This window comes from Eriocheir sinensis, chromosome 35, assembly GCF_024679095.1.
Source record: "Eriocheir sinensis breed Jianghai 21 chromosome 35, ASM2467909v1, whole genome shotgun sequence".
In the NCBI taxonomy this organism is placed as follows: Eukaryota; Metazoa; Arthropoda; class Malacostraca; order Decapoda; family Varunidae; genus Eriocheir; species Eriocheir sinensis.
This window is the reverse complement of record NC_066543.1, coordinates 13,901,229-13,910,055: the sequence shown is the minus strand read 5'-3', so window position 1 is coordinate 13,910,055 and position 8,827 is coordinate 13,901,229.

The window sequence follows — 8,827 nt, the reverse complement described above, 5'->3', positions numbered from 1 at the left end:
TCAAGCAAACTTTCTTTTGTATTAAGAGTATTTTCCAATATGACTGATCATGCAGAAACTTATGAACCATTTTCACTGCAGTGTCCTGCACAAAAATTCCTTTTAGTCAAACATACCCTCTTCCCCAATATTCTGATCCTGATTCTAGACAAAACACATATATAATAAATCATTGTAGGCCATTTTATGAAGGGAGGTGTTGTGCCTTTTTGTCTGTGATGAATATAAATGTGTTTTGGTGTTTTAGTCAAATATCCAAGACATCAGTTTTTATCGTGTGGCTGAGTCTGTGGTGTGGCATTTGTCTGCAGGCAGGCCTGTGGTGGTTTAAATGAGTCATCGAGTGTGGTGTTGAAGAATGTGAAGTGACAGTATATGATGTTTGTGGTTTAGGAATTTAAAGATGAGTAGTTGTTTACATAACAATAGTTTGTGATTTAGTAAACAAACATCTGTGGTATATGCCAGTAGTCTACAGTACACTGTGTTAGTCTGTGGTGGAAAATTAGTGGTTCAGCAATGGCAGCAACAGTGGATGAACTAGAACACTGTTTTGTAAAATGGTGACATTCAAACATTAAGAATTGGTGAATGCTGACAGGCAGAAAGAAAATTCCATTTCAACAAAATTCTAGCTGCTATTTCTATTACTGCCATCCCTGCTAATCACTGACACCATCACTACCACCATATGCAAGGTCTGTGATGATTTTTACAAACTTTATTAAACTTTTAACAAGCAAAGCTTAGAGATTAAACATTAGAGAAATATATCAAAGATAAATGCCAGCATAGTAAACAAAGTCAAAACTGAAGAATATAACATGAAATCTATTATATGACAGAAAAGAGTAAGACCTTTAATGGGAGCTAGGAGGTAAAATCTATAATGGGATGGAAAATAGATAAAACCTTTAATGGGATGGAAAAGAGGAAAAGTCTATAATGGGACAGAAGAGGCAGCATTTACAATGAGACAGAAAACAGGTAAAATCACGAAGGAATTCTAAGACTATGTCTTCATGTTAGTCATAGGTAAATAATTAAATTTGTACGTGTACATAATTGTTGTCTACAGTATGAACCATATCTTATACATTTCAGCGACTGTACATATCTACTTACCTGAGGAAGCAAGTTGGTGACATTTACATGTAGTTGATCCATCTTGCCTAGGTGACATATCTAGTGTGTAATGTGTTGTCCTCAGCATTCTTCATTGTGAAGGTCATCAGTGTTTTTAAGGGATGCAAAATATCAAATTTTCTGTTCATGTTACAGTTCTGAAAAACAGTTGCCAGGTTTACTGTGACAACAAAGACAAATGCTGCCCATTGTAGAAAATATGTTGTCATATTGCCAGTGTAAACATGAAGAGTTTCACATCACAATACACACTCATTCACCCACTTCAAGGAGAGCCAAGTAATGAGTTTATTTTTAAAGTAAATACAGAAATGTTTAATTAAAATCATTAAATGTTTATGATAATGCTGAGCTCACATGAAATAGCTGATCTAAACCTGAGAGAATTGAAAAAAAAATCATAATAAAAGCTCTTAAAAATTATCATTATTATTAATGTTTTTATTTCAATTGTAAAGTGGAAATACATTGGCATTTGGATACTACAATAATTTTTGTCTTATACATATGAGCCTGCAAACAAAACATTATCATAATAGATTTCAAATTCCAATTCAGTACCCAGTACCTTCCTGTAGATGGGTGAGTGATTGTACCTACATCCTAGTTACTGATGTTATACAGAAAATAATGTTTTGTCCAAACTAATATAAATCAGTGTGGAGTTTCGTGTATATTTAAGTGTTGTGTATTTGTACTGACATGACCCTGACGCTGGGTGCACTGTGCATACTATGGAACTTTAATGTACTGCTGGATAAATAGTCAGGGTTGACTTAATTTTCTCTTCATCCTTCATCATGTAAGTGATCATCTGTGTTGCCAGGCAATACATCATCTCTGCTGAAGTTTTACTGTTGTGTAGAGTGTTTTCTTACACAAACTGATGAGTTGCTGCATAAACAAGCCCGAATAACCATACTATATCTCTAAACATACAATTTGTAAACATCCAGTATATATATATATATATATATATATATATATATATATATATATATATATATATATATATATATATATATATATATATATATATATATATATATACAGTAAAACCTTTATAACTCGGCATGAAAGGGGCTCCGAGCCTTGCCGAGTTATTCAATATTCCAAGTTATACAAATCCTTCATTCCCCTTCCCCCTATTGCAAATAGTCAAAAATTTTAAAACACTACACTATACAGCAGCAATAAAAGCTTAAATTAACACATACAAATGAAGGGGCTGCTGTAGTTATGTAGTCCAAGCAGACAACACGTGGGTGTTTGAGGAACGAGCGGGGAGAGTGAGGGTAGATGTTTTTAATACAGGAATACCGCGGGCAAACCTTGACGAGTGTAAACCACGAGATATGGAGATGACTCGGCAGCATACCAAGATACATCCAGAGAGTGCTAGAGAGTGATATCAGGTGGCCCAAGTGTGGATACACTTTCTAAGAAAGTGGGTGAGGCATGCCAAGCATAGACGACAGGATGTGGTTAAATCTCACCAATATGAAGAGATGCATTTTTTTTTTTTTCCATTATTTGTTTGAATTCGAAATTTAATCTTTTAATAAATATTTCATTGCTCTGCCGAGTTATATCAAATTCAGAGTTATACAGTGCCGAGTTATAAGGGTTTTGCTGTATATATATATATATATATATATATATATATATATATATATATATATATATATATATATATATATATATATATATATATATATATATTAAAAAAATCACTTGAAAAGCATTAATGAATCAATTTTTACTCATTCATATTAACAAATTTCCACAGGACATTAAATTATTTTTTCAATAGTCCACTAAATAATCTAAAAGCTACATACGATGCTGTGTTGATCAAAAAGTTAACAGTTCTCTTAAAGTGTTTCATGTATGAGTACATCAGTACAGCCACACAAAAACAGTACAATTTTTCTCCATGTCAATAATTTAATAAAAAAAATAAAGCAGCAAGTATATTCCTAGAATGGTGCCTCAAATTGTCTACTCCTAATTAAAATAACCATAACCCAAAGTTGTTTCTGTAAACTAAGTAGTACACAATGTAATTACTGTTGCTCCACTCAATCCATATTTTAATGTTTACTGTTCATGTCTGTGTTGCATAACAAGTGTACCTGTTACATTAAAGGCCAAATGATACTGGGATCTCTCATTATACTTCTTTTTAGAAAACTTGAAGGTAACTCCAAGTAGCCAGACAAATACACAAATCCCCATATAATCCAAACTAACTCAGAAAAAAATTCTCAACATGTTTATTTTTAACCTGTACTGTACATTACACTGACTACCTTTCTGAGTACCTTCTGTGTTTGAAAAGAAATATATGTGTGGCATAAAAAAAACAAAAAAACTAAAGCGTAGCTAGTAAATTTCATGCTATATACAAATTCATTTCAGCTAATAATGTACTAGTATATTTACATTCCAAAGAAATGAAAAAAAAAAAAAAAACATTCTAGTGAAAGTTTTAAGCCTGTCATCAATTAATTGCACCATATCATATTTTGTCAATATTCATTATGAGCAAAGGATATTCAACCAGTTATTGGCTCTAATACGGTTGGTATTCTCAGACGCTTCCACCTCCCACATCAAATATTTTCAAAGGCCAAAAAGGAGATCAATCGGGTCCTAATGAGTGTTTCTTTAGTTTCACGGTACAGATGAAACATCAAACTACCACCAGGGTCATTAAACTACTTCTGGGAATGCCGAACACTCCTACGAAACCCTTGTCTAATATGTGTGCTTGGGCGCCTAAGTGTTTAAGGATATGGTCCTGAAAGTCATCAGTTTAAGAACATAATCTCACCTTGGCCGGAGAGACTGCAGCAGGAAGCAGACACCTGGGTAGTGGGTACACTCCAAGCAGCATTCTCATTGATGAAGCTGGCTTGCGGGGATGACATAAGAGCCATATAGGAGGAAATAACTTTTGAAGACCACCCAAACCTGAATGGGTTCAAGTTTCACAAAAGACAGAAGTGAAGGAAAAGGCAAGAAAAAAAAAAGAAGGCAAGGAGAGAAAACATTGATATTTAGTAACATAGCATGGCACTGATGATTTGAGGATTATCTGGCCGTGGGCAGCTTTAAAAACGGCATTGACTCCTGCAAAAGACAAATTCATTAGAAATCCTGTAAGGTAAAGCAAGATTAGTGCCCAACATTCTGGTATACAAATAGCGGACGGCCTTACTTTCCTCAGAATCTCCGCACCCGTTGGCTGTTACTGAGGCAGAGAAGCTCCAAGGCATCCTGTGGTCCTGTGGATGGGGTACTTACCTGAAAAAGAGAATGAATACAATTAAACAAATTTGTGGCCATCCACTGAAGGAAAAAACAAAGTCTGAGGTAAATGGTTAAGAACTACAACAATAGGAACAATTAACCAAATAACCCAAACTCACCCACCGCCCGAGAAGCCGCGATGTCACTCTGTCCATAACGCTGCACTCACGAACTTTTTAAGACACGCGTAAAACGAATCACTAGCAGCAAGCCATAAGACCCAGCCGCAACACCAAGGCGGGACTCACCCAGAGGCGGGGCTGCGCGTGACGCGTGACATCAGGCGGCTTGACAGTGGTTGACAGAGTTGCCAGATTTGCTCATGGGCTTAATTATTACAAAACTTCGATTCTAACCAGATTCGCTTTTTCATTGCCAAATTTAATTTTTTTCATCGTTCTTTTATTACATTATGATATTACAATACCTATAAGTGGGATAAAAGACAATTCTTACCAGTGGAATAAAGGGCACTCAGATAAAAAAAAATTAACTAGAGAAAACAAACAAAGGGACGAAAGATGGACTCGTTGAACTCCACACGATAGTAGATAATAATTTATAATATAAGGCCATTCTCTCTCTCTCTCTCTCTCTCTCTCTCTCTCTCTCTCTCTCTCTCTCTCTCTCTCTCTCTCACACATACACACACAAACACACCGATGTATTCTGTTATAAGTAATCGATTTTTAAGCTTTATCAACGCTTTATCTACGTTGGAATCATCTAATAACTGAATTTGTCAGTTTTTCTCGAATTTCTACAAAATTTTCTCTTTTGAAAAACAACCACCATTATTTTATTATGTCACTTGTTTGAGCTCTAATGTCTACATGTGTGCGTGTGAGAGAGAGAGAGGGGGGGGGGGGTGAATACGAGAGGAGCAAACCACCAAATAGTACAAACACAAAACCACCACAAATAACACAAACAGGTCGTCATGAAGGTCGCGTCATCACTCAATATCCCGCCTGCCAGAACCCTCCCTGCCCCACCCCGCCACCCCCGCTTAGCCCCGCAGTCGCCGCGCGCAAACACACATACACACGCACGCACAGCATGTTACGGGACTTACGGCCCCAGAGGCGTCGAGAACACTCTCTGACCCTTATTAGCCGCCACCCGAGGAGCATCTCAAGCCATCAAGTTTATTTCCTGCCCCGCATGCTATTAGGGTCCGGGGAGGTTGGGTTGCCGGATGATGGGGTGGTTAGGGAGTGAGGGGGGGTGACGTGGCATGGCACTCAGAGGGGTGTAATGTGAGGGAATGCGGCAGGTTATTCCTGGTCTGCACCACCAGCGGACGGGCAGCACGCCAGGCGGTCAATCTCCTGTCCCGACCTGGCTGCTCCCAAGTGCCCCGCCCACCTCCTGCTCGACCTTTAGCCTTCGCCGCCACCCCACCGCCATCTCTTAGACCCTAAGACTTAGGGCCATCCTCAACCTCCATCATCCCAACCAGCAGCATCCACCATCACCCCACCTTACTCCCACTTACCTCAGTTATCCCAACCCCATCCTTTCTTTTCTGTAGCATACACAATCTCCATCCCTTTGATCCAAACACTCCCGTTCCCCTTCCTGCTTCCCTATGTTAACCCATACCAACCCCCAACACTCCATGTTCCCTTACTTATCCTTGTTTTAACAGCCTTCGCTACCCTAACCGAGAGAGAGAGAGAGAGAGAGAGAGAGAGAGAGAGAGAGAGAGAGAGAGAGAGAGAGAGAGAGAGAGAGAGAGAGAGATGGATGCGATGGAGGAGGAGGAAGAAAAGTAGACGGAATTTTGTAACGGAGACAAAAAAAGCAGAGAAATGCCTTTGTTGTTCCTGTAGTAGTAGTAGTAGTAGTAGGAGTAGCAGCAGCAGCAGCAGCAGTAGAGGAAGATAGTGAATGGATGGGGTGATTCAAGTGGCTGGTGGAGGGAGGAGAGTAAGGGAAAGATAGTGTTAGTAGAACAGGAGGGGGAGGGTGGGAGGAAGTTGTGGAGGTGTAAGCTGAGAACTTCCTTCACCTATACACTCTTCGCCAAACACAGAAATAGAACACCTGAGAGTTGTCACACACACACACACACACACACACACACACACACACACACACACACACATGGAAGGGGGTAGAAGGGGGGACCATTACAGTGGGTAGGGGGAAGAAGCTTTGAAGGAAGTGGGTCAGAAGAGGAAGGGAGGAAAAAATCAACGTGCTTGCGTGCATTTGTGGCGGGGTGGAAGTGGGGGTGGGGGGATGGCAGAGAAGGAAAGGACGCTGGCAAACTGAAGATAGCAAGGGAAGTATTTGCAGTGGACGTTTTACTCTTTTGGTTGTTGTTATTATTAAGGTGGTGGAGGTAGTAGTAGCAGTAGTAGTAGTAGTAGTAGTAGGAGGAGGAGGAGGAGGTAGTAGTAGTAGCAGTAGTAGTAGTAGTAGTAGTAGTAGTAGTAGGAGGAGGAGGAGCATTATGGTGGTAAGCACTGGTGGCGATGCATTTACGAGTCAGAAACTTTTATGAGTCATTCTTTTTCCATTTATTCTAGTGCCAGTGTCTCCGGTGTCGCCGTGGTCGTCACCCCTGTAAGTGATGATGCTGGCGGCGGTGGTGGTGGTGGTGGCGGTGGTAGGGGGCGGTAGTGATGGTAGGGGTGGTGGAGGTATTCAAAAAGATGACATTACTGCTTGGTTAGTGACAAGGCAAGGAATGAAAAGATAAAAAATAAAAAAAACACGCCCTCAGTATATATGTACAATGAAAAAAAAATACATTAAAATTCCAGAATATTCAGACTCCCTTTTCTTCATATTACCCGTGGATGTATATAGTAAAAAGCTTCTACATTGCGTTTCCGACCGAGTTCATTAATGTGGTACTTTTCTGGGGATAAAAAATAACTACACTGAAAAAGAGGCCTTAGAGAGAGAGAGAGAGAGAGAGAGAGAGAGAGAGAGAGAGAGGCGGGTAAAGGTCCATGTTTCGAAGGGAGTGACGTCACCTTTTTTTTTGACATTCTTCTCCATGTTTACCTTTTTTTTTATGTCGGAATGTTTTCACTACGCGTTAAGAGGGTCGTTGGAATTCTCTCTCTCTCTCTCTCTCTCTCTCGCAACAGCAGACACAAAGACCATGGTTATTTACCTTCACTCTCGTATTATTGCGAGTGCTTTCCGTAACACCTCTCACCACTCTGCCAATCCTTCTCCACACTCGCTTTTCCCATTAATCAAGAGAAAAATAGGACGAGAGACGCCACGCTCCTACACATTGAACAGAGGACTTTGGGGAGGCGTGCAACAGTTAGGGAAGAGACAGGCAGGTAGGAGAGATGGTACAGGCGACGAGGAAGGGGACGTCTATAAGGTTGGGATGGGGATAACGAAAGCACGGAAAGGGGTCAGGAGAGATGGTACAGGGGACGATGAATGGCTGTGACAGGGTCTGTGTGGGAGAGAGGGAGTGATGGAGGGGTGTGACGGGGAGAGACAGACAGCGATGATGAGGTGAGAGATATATTTGACTCGTGATACAGAGTAGTTATGGCGATGAAAATATAAAAGGGCAATTCGAATGAGGAAGACGAGGAACCAAGGGCGTGCATGCATGGATAGAAAAAGGGAAGAGGAGGAGGATGAAAATTGGAAGAGCAACCATGAGGAGCAGAGCCGTGTTAAGTAGTTTGTGGAGGGCCCGAAGTGGGTGAAGAACAATGCGTAAAGCGTGGAATTTATGAGTAATAGCTATTAACTCTGTCTTGTGGGATTCCCTTTCGTGTGGGAGTCCCATGGCTATATCCCTGAAGCTGCCTATAACACAGACCCTGCATGGCGACGAGGAGAGTGAGGATATGGAAGGGATAATGGGGTCTAGAAGAAGAATTCAAGGATAAGGAAATGGATGAACAGCCTGCAGAAAAAAAACGAAAAAGAAAACTCACTTCCTACTCTCCAGATCACTCATACACCCCCCCCCCCCACCCCCAACCCCCTCTACAAAGTGATTTCGGGGATGGGTGCGCGTGTCAGTAGACCCCGACAGCCCTACCAGATGTATCGCGACGGTTAGGATACTATCGTGTGGACCTTACCACGCCCTGACCCTTCATCACTGTCCCCTCGGTATGCCGCCACACACCTTCCAGTCACGCACGACTTGCCATTGGAATGAGGCAGTACCGCCCCTTGTGTTGTTTGTGTGGCGTTCAAACATCTGACAAATGCGTCGTTTTGGTTTCCCGTTGTTCCTTTTTTTAGGCTGTACTTCTTACAAATCGAATAAACACATTGTATTATATTGACATCGAATAGTAACGCCCTTTCATTAAAATTGGCGCTGTATCTGAACATCTAAAAACTGTATCTATCTGCATTCATC